This window comes from Oncorhynchus mykiss, chromosome 10, assembly GCF_013265735.2.
Source record: "Oncorhynchus mykiss isolate Arlee chromosome 10, USDA_OmykA_1.1, whole genome shotgun sequence".
NCBI classification, from domain to species: domain Eukaryota; kingdom Metazoa; phylum Chordata; class Actinopteri; order Salmoniformes; family Salmonidae; genus Oncorhynchus; species Oncorhynchus mykiss.
The window spans coordinates 35,789,994-35,804,072 of NC_048574.1; positions in this window are offsets into that span (position 1 = coordinate 35,789,994).

Genomic DNA, 14,079 nt, shown 5'->3' on the forward strand with positions numbered 1-14,079 from the left:
CGAGTAGCAGTAAAACACTTTAACGTAAATATATTCTTGCCTGTGCAGTCGCCAAAGGAGAAGGAATCGGATATGGATAGGCACTGGGCAGTATATCTTATAACTCACAAATACATTGCTCGTAATATTAACGGTATTTCCAATATTAAGCACCTGTTATATAAATGTTATGAGGCAATGAGCAGTGGATTCCTTCAAGTGGCCTGATACTGTGTAGTAGACCATTGAAATGGAGCTGACCTCAGGTAGCTTTCATGACAGCCCAGTGAGCAAAATTACAATTGACATCTTTTCCAGAGTCTGATAAAGTATTTTAAAGCGTTGAAAATACATATTTTTTGGTCATTGTTTCTATGGCCGAACTTCAACCGTACATGAATTCACTTGTATCTGCGTTTCAAGGAAGAAAACATTATATCACCTTCCAAAAATGGAAAATGGAGCCAACTGAAGATTGCAGTGTGTAACATTTATGATTACTCCCATCTGTCACATACCATTATGTTAGCTTTTCCAAAAGCTTTAAACTGGCAGTGATCATGTTCAACAGAAAAAAACAATAGAACACTTCAACTATAATAACATTCTCAGTAACAATTACAGACACGTTTTTCTTGCTTTGACTGTGATACATGTGACTCTACCTACATGTACATATTGCCTCAATTACCTCGACTAACCTGTGCACATTGACTCTGTACCGTTGTATATAGCCTCACTACTTTATTTTACTGCTGCTCTTTGACTATTTGTTATTTGTTATTTTTTACTAATCTATTTATTACCTAACACTTATTTTTCTTGAAACTGCATTGTTGGTTAAGGGCTTGTAAGTAAGCATTTCACTGTAATGTGACAAATGAAATGTGATTTAATTTGATGTGGTTTAGCACTGACTGTCATTTGCTCTGGATAACAGCATCTGCTAAATGACCAAAATGTCATTTTAAAAATGAACACTTTCTAGGCAAGTAAAGTACTATAGAGTACAGTAGGGTACAGTACAGTACAATACAGAGCATTATACTGTACCCTACTCTACTGTATTGAACTATACTCTACTTGTCTTTACTATACTTAACTGTACTGTACTATGCTGTGCTCTACTGTACTGTGCTGTCCAAACTTCAACCAAATCTGAACCAATCATAGCTGTTTTTTGGGGGACCAAATGAAGGCCCGTCCGGACCAAATCTGAACCAAATATAGACGTCTATGTTTTGGCCAAAACAAGGCCGGTCCGGACGGTACCGAATCATGTCTGGACCGGACGTCTGTGGACACTGAAATGAAGGCCGGGCTGGACTGGACAAGAAAATGACTCTGTGGACGTCATGTTTGAAATCTATGTACTGGACTGATTTCTCACTGTGAAAGTGTTCTAGACATAATACACAGCTTCCCACTCCCTGACTTCCTTCTAGCCAGATATTTACAAAAGCAAAATAAGAAAGCTACATGATTGAAATCTCCTTCCATACCTCAGACCCCCTCCTTTCACATAGCCAGAGTAAACCAGCTCAGGAAGCAACCCTCTTAATTCAAATACTTAGGCATTAGCACTCCTGGCACAGAATTCAAGGAAATGCCTCTGTGCTGTATAATAGAAACAAGGGCAGGGCTAAACAATCTCCAGGAGACATGACTTTATAACCCAGAGCCTGCTGAGATCTGGGATCTACGCTATGTTGTGAAGGGGGATTGATGGAGGGGTTTTATTGTGCCCAAATGGGGCGTGCCCACATGGCACAGTTTTGATTAGTCAATACTCTGTAACCCCTTATTATTTAGGTTCCTGGGAACATCCCAGTAACTTATCATGGCAGGGAAAGAAATGAGGAAAGAGAGCTTTTTTGAAAACATGAAATACACTAAATAATATAAACATTCGGTACAGAGAAACTTTCATCTTGATTAAAGGATGTAATTTCTGGATTGATCTCTGACCTAATTGCCCCATTTGTTTTGTACAGGGACCACAAGAGTGGTTTCTAAAAGTACTTAATGTCCATAAAAGATATAGAACACATTCTTCCCAAATACCTTCTCTCATGTCCTCAATGACCAAGAGACAAACAGGAGACTGGGATAAATAGATAGTCTCTCCTGGCCTTTGCTCCCTGCCTTCTCCAAAGCATTCTCTGTAGGATAAGTCATGTGTTATGCATGTGACAATGCATCACTCATGACTGAGGTTGAACTCAGGACAGACTACATGACGGATCGGGATTCAACCAAATCAAAGCAGTACCTTATCCTTCCAGGTCTATCGCCAAATCATTTGAGGTGAATGTCAGCTATTGGTTTATTATAAACACAATAAGACCTTCAAGTATCTGTGGAGCGCAGGACAATACTGATATAATTGAGAAAAAGTTTAACTTAACCCTTTCAGGTGATAGGTAAAGAAACCTCTTGCCCAGTAATCAGATTAAAGACTTGATACACATTGAACTGTGGTGGTAAGAATGTCAGTTGTTTTGGTTTGGTGGAGGTGGCATCTCCTGTAAGAAGGTTTTGATAGAATCACAGGAGCAAAGATTGGCTGTAGATAATGATGTTTTCCACTAAGGAGCAAAGATTTGAAAGCGATGGCAAGGCAGATCTACATACAGGTGATATTAGGATGCATTGTTCAAATCTATTGAACTATAATTATGAACATTAACATATTCAGAGAAACCCTATCAAAATCCCAAATAGTGGTATGAAGTATTAAAACTCAAAACCTAATGTTGCTCTCCAAAAGTCACATAGCCAGGGAAAGACCAGTGGATGACCCAACTGTTGAAAAAGCCCTGGCATAGATTATTTGATTGGATGAAGAGTAGGACAAATTGGGAAGGATTCCTTAAGCAGAGACTGTTTGGTCTGACAAGCTATTTCTCCTGGCAGAGAGAGAGCGAGAGAGAGAGAGAGAGAGAGAGAGAGAGAGAGAGAGAGAGAGAGAGAGAGAGAGAGAAAGAGACCACAGGTAACTTCCTCAAGGCTGTGAACAATCTAAGAGACAAGGCGAGAAGGGCGTTCTGTGCCACCAAAAGGAACATAAAACTCAACATCCCAATTAGGATAAATCAGTTATAGAACCGATTGCTCTCTATGGTTGTGGGTCTGGGGTCCACTCACCAACCAATAATTCACAAAAGGGGATAAACACCCAATTGAGACACGCATTGCAGAATTCTTCAAAAATATCCTTCATGTACAACGCAAAACCCCAAACAATGTATGCAGGTCAGAATTAGGACTATACCCGCTAATGATGCAACACAATTACATCCAACCAAAATATGAGAAAAAAAAGATAACTATTTGACACACTGGAAAGATTCAACTAAAAAACTGAGCAAACTGGAATGCTATCTGTCCCTAAACAGAGAATGCACAGTAGAACATCCTTGACTATAAACAGACTCAGTCAGCATAGCCTTGCTACAGTATAGGCAGACCTGGCTCATGAGAAGAAAGGCTATGTGCCCACTGCCCACAAAATGAGGTGGAAACTGAACTGCACTTCCTAACCTACTACCAAAGGTATGACCATATTAGAGACACATATTTCCCACAGATCACACAGACCCACAAAGAATTTGAAAACAAATCAACATGGGTAAACCATATACAGTTGAAGACAGATGTTTACATACACTTAGGTTGGAGTCATTAAAACTTGTTTTTCAACCTGGTTTTCAGTCTGGTTCATCCTTGGGAGCAATTTCCAAACGCCTGAAGGTACCACGTTCATCTGTACAAACAATAGTACACAAGTATAAACACCATGGGACCACACAGCCATCATCATACCGCTCAGGAAGGAGACGCGTTCTATCTCCTAGAGATGAATGTACTTTGGTGTGAAAAGTGCAAATCAATCCCAGAACAACAGCAAAGGACCTTGTGAAGATGCTGGAGGAAACAGGTACAAAAGTATCTACATCCACTGTAAAACAAGATCTATATCGACATAACCTGAAAGGCCGCTCAGCAAGGAAGAAGCCACTGCTCCAAAACCGCCATAAAAAAGCCAGACTATGGTTTGCAACTGCACATGGGGACAAAGATCGTACTTTTTGGAGAAATGTCCTCTGGTCTGATGAAACAAAAATATAACTATTTTGCCATTATAACCATCATTATGTTTGGAGGAAAAAGAGGGAGGTTTGCAAGCCGAAGAACATCATCCCAACCGTGAAGCACGGGGATGGCAGCATCCTGTTGTGGGGATGCTTTGCTGCAGGAGGGACTGCTACACTTCACAAAATAGATGGCATCATGAGGAATTAAAATTATGTGGATATATTGAAGCAACATCTCAAGACATCAGTCAGGAAGTTAAAGCTTGGTCACAAATGGGTCTTCCAAATGGACAATGACCCCAAGCAAGCATACTTCTAAAGTTGTGGCAAAATGGCTTAAGGACAACGAAGTCAAGGTATTGGAGTTACACACACACACACACACACACACACACAAAACTGTAGTATGGTAAAACAACACTTTTAACTGCACCTATCCGGTGTACATGGCAATAAAAACATCTTACTCATCTAACAGTCATATTCCTCAAAGCTATTGGATTTAATTATCTCTAAAGTTGTTTTAATCATTCATCTAAATATGGTGTTTACCAGCAGAGCTGCATTACACTGTTTTGTGGTCACTGTAAAACTCTATTAGATTGAATTATTTACCCAACGTAGCTATTGTTGACTAGATGGACTGAGTAACACAGACCAGAAATCCTGATATTATTGTACAAACACATTCATCAGATGATGGGCCATTCTTCCTGCCAAAATTATGACTGGGCCAGGAGTCCTACGTCAACCTTTGCAGTACCGAGGAAACATTGTCTTTCTCCTGTCAGATACCACAACCTTATCCAGGCACTGTAGTCTCTTTGAGTTGAATGTATAGTGAAAATTCAGAATAGATGTTTGATATCAAATAGGGCTTTGACGGGAATACATGTCTAACATCCGCTCAGACTGGAATACACGTCTAACATCCCCTCAGACAGGAATACATGTCTAACATCCCCTCAGACAGGAATACATGTCTAACATCCCCTCAGACTGGAATACATGTCTAACATCCTCTCAGACTAGAATACATGTCTAACATCCCCTCAGACTGGAATACATGTCTGACATCCCCTCAGACAGGAATACACGTCTAACATCCCCTCAGACAGGAATACACGTCTAACATCCCCTCAGACTAGAATACATGTCTAACATCCCCTCAGACTGGAATACATGTCTAACATCCCCTCAGACTGGAATACATGTCTAACATCCCCTCAGACAGGAATACACGTCTAACATCCCCTCAGACAGGAATACACGTCTAACATCCCCTCAGACAGGAATACACGTCTAACATCCCCTCAGACAGGAATACACGTCTAACATCCCCTCAGACAGGAATACACGTCTAACATCCCCTCAGACTGGAATACATGTCTAACATCCGCTCAGACAGGAATACACGTCTAACATCCCCTCAGACAGGAATACACGTCTAACATCCCCTCAGACAGGAATACATGTCTAACATCCCCTCAGACAGGAATACACGTCTAACATCCCCTCAGACTGGAATACATGTCTAACATCCGCTCAGACTGGAATACATGTCTAACATCCCCTCAGACAGGAATACACGTCTAACATCCCCTCAGACAGGAATACACGTCTAACATCCCCTCAGACAGGAATACACGTCTAACATCCCCTCAGACAGGAATACACGTCTAACATCCCCTCAGACAGGAATACACGTCTAACATCCCCTCAGACTGGAATACATGTCTAACATCCGCTCAGACAGGAATACACGTCTAACATCCCCTCAGACAGGAATACACGTCTAACATCCCCTCAGACAGGAATACATGTCTAACATCCCCTCAGACAGGAATACACGTCTAACATCCCCTCAGACTGGAATACATGTCTAACATCCGCTCAGACTGGAATACATGTCTAACATCCCCTCAGACAGGAATACACGTCTAACATCCCCTCAGACAGGAATACACGTCTAACATCCCCTCAGACAGGAATACATGTCTAACATCCGCTCAGACTGGAATACACGTCTAACATCCCCTCAGACTGGAATACACGTCTAACATCCCCTCAGACAGGAATACACGTCTAACATCCCCTCAGACTAGAATACATGTCTAACATCCCCTCAGACTAGAATACATGTCTAACATCCCCTCAGACTAGAATACATGTCTAACATCCCCTCAGACTAGAATACACGTCTAACATCCCCTCAGACTAGAATACATGTCTAACATCCCCTCAGACTAGAATACACGTCTAACATCCCCTCAGACTAGAATACATGTCTAACATCCCCTCAGACTAGAATACATGTCTAACATCCCCTCAGACTAGAATACATGTCTAACATCCCCTCAGACTAGAATACATGTCTAACATCCCCTCAGACTAGAATACATGTCTAACATCCCCTCAGACTAGAATACATGTCTAACATCCCCTCAGACTGGAATACATGTCTAACATCCGCTCAGACTGGAATACATGTCTAACATCCCCTCAGACAGGAATACACGTCTAACATCCCCTCAGACAGGAATACATGTCTAACATCCCCTCAGACAGGAATACACGTCTAACATCCCCTCAGACTGGAATACATGTCTAACATCCGCTCAGACTGGAATACATGTCTAACATCCCCTCAGACTGGAATACATGTCTAACATCCCCTCAGACTGGAATACATGTCTAACATCCGCTCAGACAGGAATACACGTCTAACATCCCCTCAGACTGGAATACATGTCTAACATCCCCTCAGACAGGAATACATGTCTAACATCCCCTCAGACTGGAATACATGTCTAACATCCGCTCAGACAGGAATACATGTCTAACATCCCCTCAGACTGGAATACATGTCTAACATCCCCTCAGACTAGAATACATGTCTAACATCCCCTCAGACTGGAATACATGTCTAACATCCCCTCAGACTAGAATACATGTCTAACATCCCCTCAGACTGGAATACATGTCTAACATCCCCTCAGACTAGAATACATGTCTAACATCCCCTCAGACTGGAATACATGTCTAACATCCCCTCAGACTAGAATACATGTCTAACATCCCCTCAGACAGGAATACATGTCTATCATCCCCTCAGACTAGAATACATGTCTAACATCCCCTCAGACAGGAATACATGTCTAACATCCCCTCAGACTAGAATACATGTCTAACATCCCCTCAGACTAGAATACATGTCTAACATCCCCTCAGACTGGAATACATGTCTAACATCCCCTCAGACTGGAATACATGTCTAACATCCCCTCAGACTAGAATACATGTCTAACATCCCCTCAGACTAGAATACATGTCTAACATCCCCTCAGACTAGAATACATGTCTAACATCCCCTCAGACAGGAATACATGTCTAACATCCCCTCAGACAGGAATACACGTCTAACATCCCCTCAGACTGGAATACATGTCTAACATCCGCTCAGACTGGAATACATGTCTAACATCCCCTCAGACAGGAATACACGTCTAACATCCCCTCAGACAGGAATACACGTCTAACATCCCCTCAGACAGGAATACATGTCTAACATCCGCTCAGACTGGAATACACGTCTAACATCCCCTCAGACTGGAATACACGTCTAACATCCCCTCAGACAGGAATACACGTCTAACATCCCCTCAGACTAGAATACATGTCTAACATCCCCTCAGACTAGAATACATGTCTAACATCCCCTCAGACTAGAATACATGTCTAACATCCCCTCAGACTAGAATACACGTCTAACATCCCCTCAGACTAGAATACATGTCTAACATCCCCTCAGACTAGAATACACGTCTAACATCCCCTCAGACTAGAATACATGTCTAACATCCCCTCAGACTAGAATACATGTCTAACATCCCCTCAGACTAGAATACATGTCTAACATCCCCTCAGACTAGAATACATGTCTAACATCCCCTCAGACTAGAATACATGTCTAACATCCCCTCAGACTAGAATACATGTCTAACATCCCCTCAGACTGGAATACATGTCTAACATCCGCTCAGACTGGAATACATGTCTAACATCCCCTCAGACAGGAATACACGTCTAACATCCCCTCAGACAGGAATACATGTCTAACATCCCCTCAGACAGGAATACACGTCTAACATCCCCTCAGACTGGAATACATGTCTAACATCCGCTCAGACTGGAATACATGTCTAACATCCCCTCAGACTGGAATACATGTCTAACATCCCCTCAGACTGGAATACATGTCTAACATCCGCTCAGACAGGAATACACGTCTAACATCCCCTCAGACTGGAATACATGTCTAACATCCCCTCAGACAGGAATACATGTCTAACATCCCCTCAGACTGGAATACATGTCTAACATCCGCTCAGACAGGAATACATGTCTAACATCCCCTCAGACTGGAATACATGTCTAACATCCCCTCAGACTAGAATACATGTCTAACATCCCCTCAGACTGGAATACATGTCTAACATCCCCTCAGACTAGAATACATGTCTAACATCCCCTCAGACTGGAATACATGTCTAACATCCCCTCAGACTAGAATACATGTCTAACATCCCCTCAGACTGGAATACATGTCTAACATCCCCTCAGACTAGAATACATGTCTAACATCCCCTCAGACAGGAATACATGTCTAACATCCCCTCAGACTAGAATACATGTCTAACATCCCCTCAGACAGGAATACATGTCTAACATCCCCTCAGACTAGAATACATGTCTAACATCCCCTCAGACTAGAATACATGTCTAACATCCCCTCAGACTGGAATACATGTCTAACATCCCCTCAGACTGGAATACATGTCTAACATCCCCTCAGACTAGAATACATGTCTAACATCCCCTCAGACTAGAATACATGTCTAACATCCCCTCAGACTAGAATACATGTCTAACATCCCCTCAGACAGGAATACACGTCTAACATCCCCTCAGACTAGAATACATGTCTAACATCCCCTCAGACTAGAATACATGTCTAACATCCCCTCAGACTAGAATACATGTCTAACATCCCCTCAGACTAGAATACACGTCTAACATCCCCTCAGACTAGAATACATGTCTAACATCCCCTCAGACTAGAATACACGTCTAACATCCCCTCAGACTAGAATACATGTCTAACATCCCCTCAGACTAGAATACATGTCTAACATCCCCTCAGACTAGAATACATGTCTAACATCCCCTCAGACTAGAATACATGTCTAACATCCCCTCAGACTAGAATACATGTCTAACATCCCCTCAGACTAGAATACATGTCTAACATCCCCTCAGACTGGAATACATGTCTAACATCCGCTCAGACTGGAATACATGTCTAACATCCCCTCAGACAGGAATACACGTCTAACATCCCCTCAGACAGGAATACATGTCTAACATCCCCTCAGACAGGAATACACGTCTAACATCCCCTCAGACTGGAATACATGTCTAACATCCGCTCAGACTGGAATACATGTCTAACATCCCCTCAGACTGGAATACATGTCTAACATCCCCTCAGACTGGAATACATGTCTAACATCCGCTCAGACAGGAATACACGTCTAACATCCCCTCAGACTGGAATACATGTCTAACATCCCCTCAGACAGGAATACATGTCTAACATCCCCTCAGACTGGAATACATGTCTAACATCCGCTCAGACAGGAATACATGTCTAACATCCCCTCAGACTGGAATACATGTCTAACATCCCCTCAGACTAGAATACATGTCTAACATCCCCTCAGACTGGAATACATGTCTAACATCCCCTCAGACTAGAATACATGTCTAACATCCCCTCAGACTGGAATACATGTCTAACATCCCCTCAGACTAGAATACATGTCTAACATCCCCTCAGACTGGAATACATGTCTAACATCCCCTCAGACTAGAATACATGTCTAACATCCCCTCAGACAGGAATACATGTCTAACATCCCCTCAGACTAGAATACATGTCTAACATCCCCTCAGACAGGAATACATGTCTAACATCCCCTCAGACTAGAATACATGTCTAACATCCCCTCAGACTAGAATACATGTCTAACATCCCCTCAGACTGGAATACATGTCTAACATCCCCTCAGACTGGAATACATGTCTAACATCCCCTCAGACTAGAATACATGTCTAACATCCCCTCAGACTAGAATACATGTCTAACATCCCCTCAGACTAGAATACATGTCTAACATCCCCTCAGACTAGAATACATGTCTAACATCCCCTCAGACTAGAATACATGTCTAACATCCCCTCAGACTGGAATACATGTCTAACATCCCCTCAGACTAGAATACATGTCTAACATCCCCTCAGACTAGAATACATGTCTAACATCCCCTCAGACTGGAATACATGTCTAACATCCCCTCAGACTAGAATACATGTCTAACATCCCCTCAGACTGGAATACATGTCTAACATCCCCTCAGACAGGAATACATGTCTAACATCCCCTCAGACAGGAATACATGTCGAACATCCCCTCAGACTGGAATACATGTCTAACATCCCCTCAGACAGGAATACACGTCTAACATCCCCTCAGACAGGAATACACGTCTAACATCCCCTCAGACTAGAATACACGTCTAACATCCCCTCAGACAGGAATACACGTCTAACATCCCCTCAGACAGGAATACATGTCTAACATCCGCTCAGAGCTGTGAGCTACACTTCTACATGATGGGCCTGAGAAGGGGCCAGACAGCCTGGTTTCTCTCATGGAGGCAACAACATCACCACCACCACCATCTAGTGGTGTAGAAAAGCACAAGCAGCAAAATATATCCTCAGGTCTTGATGGACGTTCCCACTGACAGCGAGGAGGACACGGACAGATTTATCACGATTTCCTGTTTGTTTTAATCGTAGTCATTATACATACCGGCACACCTATCCACTGTTATGTATCATATCTACAGTTGAAGTTGGAAGTTTACATACAGCTTAGCCAAATAAATTTAAACTCAGTTTTTCACAATTCCTGTCTTAGGTCAGTTAAGATCACCACTTTATTTTCAGAATGTGAAATGTCTGAATAATAGTAGAGAGAATTATTTATTTCAGCTTTAATTTCTTTCATCACATTCCCAGTGGGTCAGAAGTTTACATACACTCAATTAGTATTCGGTAGCACTGCCTTGAAATTGTTTAACTTGGGTCAAAAGTTTTGGGTAGCCTTCCACAAGCTTCCCACTGAGTCAGGTTTGTAGAACTCCTTGCTCGCAAACACTTTTTCAGTTCTGCCCACACATTTTCTATAGGAGGTCAGGGCTTTGTGATGGCAACTCCAATACCTTGACTTCGTTGTCCTTAAGCCATTTTGCCACGACTTTGGAAGTATGCTTTGGGTCATTGTCCATTTGGAAGACCCATTTGCGACCAAGCTTTAACTTCCTGACTGATGTCTTGAGATGTTGCTTCAATATATCCACATAATTTTAATTCCTCATGATGCCATCTATTTTGTAAAGTGCACCGGCCCCTCCTGCAGCAAAGCACCCCCACACCATGATGCTGCCACCCCCGTGCTTCACGGTTGGGATGGTGTTCTTCGGCTTGCAAGCCTCCCCCTTTTTCCTCCAAACATAACAATGGTCATTATTGCCAAACAGTTCTATTTTTGTTGCAGACAGAGGACATTTCTCCAAAAAGTACGATCTTTGTCCCCATGTGCAGTTGCAAACCGTAGTCTGGCTTTTTTTATGACGGCTTTGGAGCAGTGGCTTCTTCCTTGCTGAGCGGCCTTTCAGGTTATGTCGATATAGGACTTGTTTTACAGTGGATATAGATACTTTTGTACCTGTTTCCTCCAGCATCTTCACAAGGTCCTTTGCTGTTGTTCTGGGATTGATTTGAACTTTTCACACCAAAGTACATTCATCTCTAGGAGACAGAACACGTCTCCTTCCTGAGCGGTATGATGGCAGCGTGGTCCAATGGTGTTTATACTTGCGTACTATTGTTTGTACAGATGAAAGTGGTACCTTCAGGCATTTGGAAATTGCTCCCAAGGATGAACCATACATGTGGAGGTCTACAATTGTTTTTCAAAAGTCTTGGCTGATTTCTTTTGATTTTCCCATGATGTCAAGCAAAGAGGCAATGAGTTTGATGGTAGGCCTTGAAATACATCCACAGGTACACCTCCAATTGACTCAAATGATGTCAATTTGCCTATCAGAAGCTTCTAAAGACATGATATAATTTTCTGGAATTTTCCAAGCTGTTTAAAGGCAAAGTCAACTTAGTGTATGCAAACTTCTGACTCACTGGAATTGTGATACAGTGAATTATAAGTGAAATGATCTGTCTGTAAACAATTGTTGGAAAAATTACTTGTGTCCTGCACAAAGTAGATGTCCTAACAGACTTGCCAAAACTATAGGTAGCGTTCTCCTGGCTTCCGCTAAACCAATACATTTCTGGAGTGGTTGAAAAACAAGTTTTAATGACTCCAACCTAAGTGTATGTAAACTTCCGACTTCAACTGTAAGTGGTAGGAAGAGTAACACTTTATCTGTTGAGATGTTGCCAGAGGAGAGAGATGATCTTCGTCTGCGTGGTGTCTCAGATGCATTACATAGGCCCTCAGACTTGACAAGACAGACAGATCAAAGAAGGAAATTGCATTGTGAAAATCGTGTGTAAATACAGTGTATCCACATTGCTCTTGTGTACCTTTAGCCCTTACTGTCATGGATGCCAACACTATAATTTGAAGAGTATCTATTTCAAGTCAAACTGTGTTATATTTATGGCCACTGGCTGGTGTTGGAAATTAAACACTGTAATTGGTATTCATCATTGTATGTTTTAGCCTATTTATTTGTTCCTCTATGAATTACAGTAATTTTTTGCTCAGCCATTATAGTTTTGAGTAATAAAACTGCCATGCACGCTCTTAAATACTATGCTTATTGTTAAAGCAGGATGAGGAGGAATCTAATGTGGTTTGTTCCACTCTAATTAGCTATTAAAAATGGATTATTCCAATGTGATACCTAGCCCTATATTGCCACATTTTGTCTTGTTGCTTAACCAAATTACAAAATGACATATGGTTTCCCTAGACTGTAAGTAGTCTATGGACAAGGCATGACAGCAATCCATCCTCTGCTCTTCATGTCTAAATTATCATAAAGTATCTTAAATGGATTGTGTAGTTCAAATACGTTTTATAGATGATTTGGACATAAAAAGTGAAAATGCTATAGGTACCATTAACTTGCATTGGATTTGTGTGACAAATGCTAAAATGTTAGCATTTAAACAGTGGCCGGGTAAACAAAACCAAAGCATGGATTGCAGTCATACACTATATGAACAAAAGTATGTGGACACCTGCTTGTCGAACATCTCTTTCCAAAATCATGGGCATTAATATGGAGTTGGTTCCCCCAACACCATATTAAGAGCATTAGTGAGGTCAAGCACTGATGTTGGGCGATTAGGCCTGGTTCACAGTCTGCGTTCCAATTCATCCCAAAGGTCTTAGAGGCCTCTTTGCAGGCCAGTCAAGTTCTTCCACACCGATCTCAACAAACCATTTCTGTATGGACCTCGCTTTGTGCACGGGGGCATTGTCAGGCTGAAACAGGAAAGGGCCTTCCCCAAACTATTGCCACAAATTTGGAAGCACAGAATTGTCTAAAATGTAATTGTATGCTGTAGTGTTAAGATTTCCCTTCACTGGAACTAAGGGGCCTAGCCCAAACCATGTAAAAAAGCCCCAGACCATTGTTACTCCATCCACCAAACTTTACAGTTGGCACTATGCATTGGGGCAGGTAGCGTTCTCCTGGCTTCCGCCAAACCTAGATTAGTCCGTTGGACTGCCAGATGGTGAAGGGTGATTCAAAGCGTTTCCACTGCTACAGAGTCCAATGATGATGATGTTTGCACCACTCCAGCCGACGCTTGGTATTGCGTATGGTGATCTTAGGCTTGT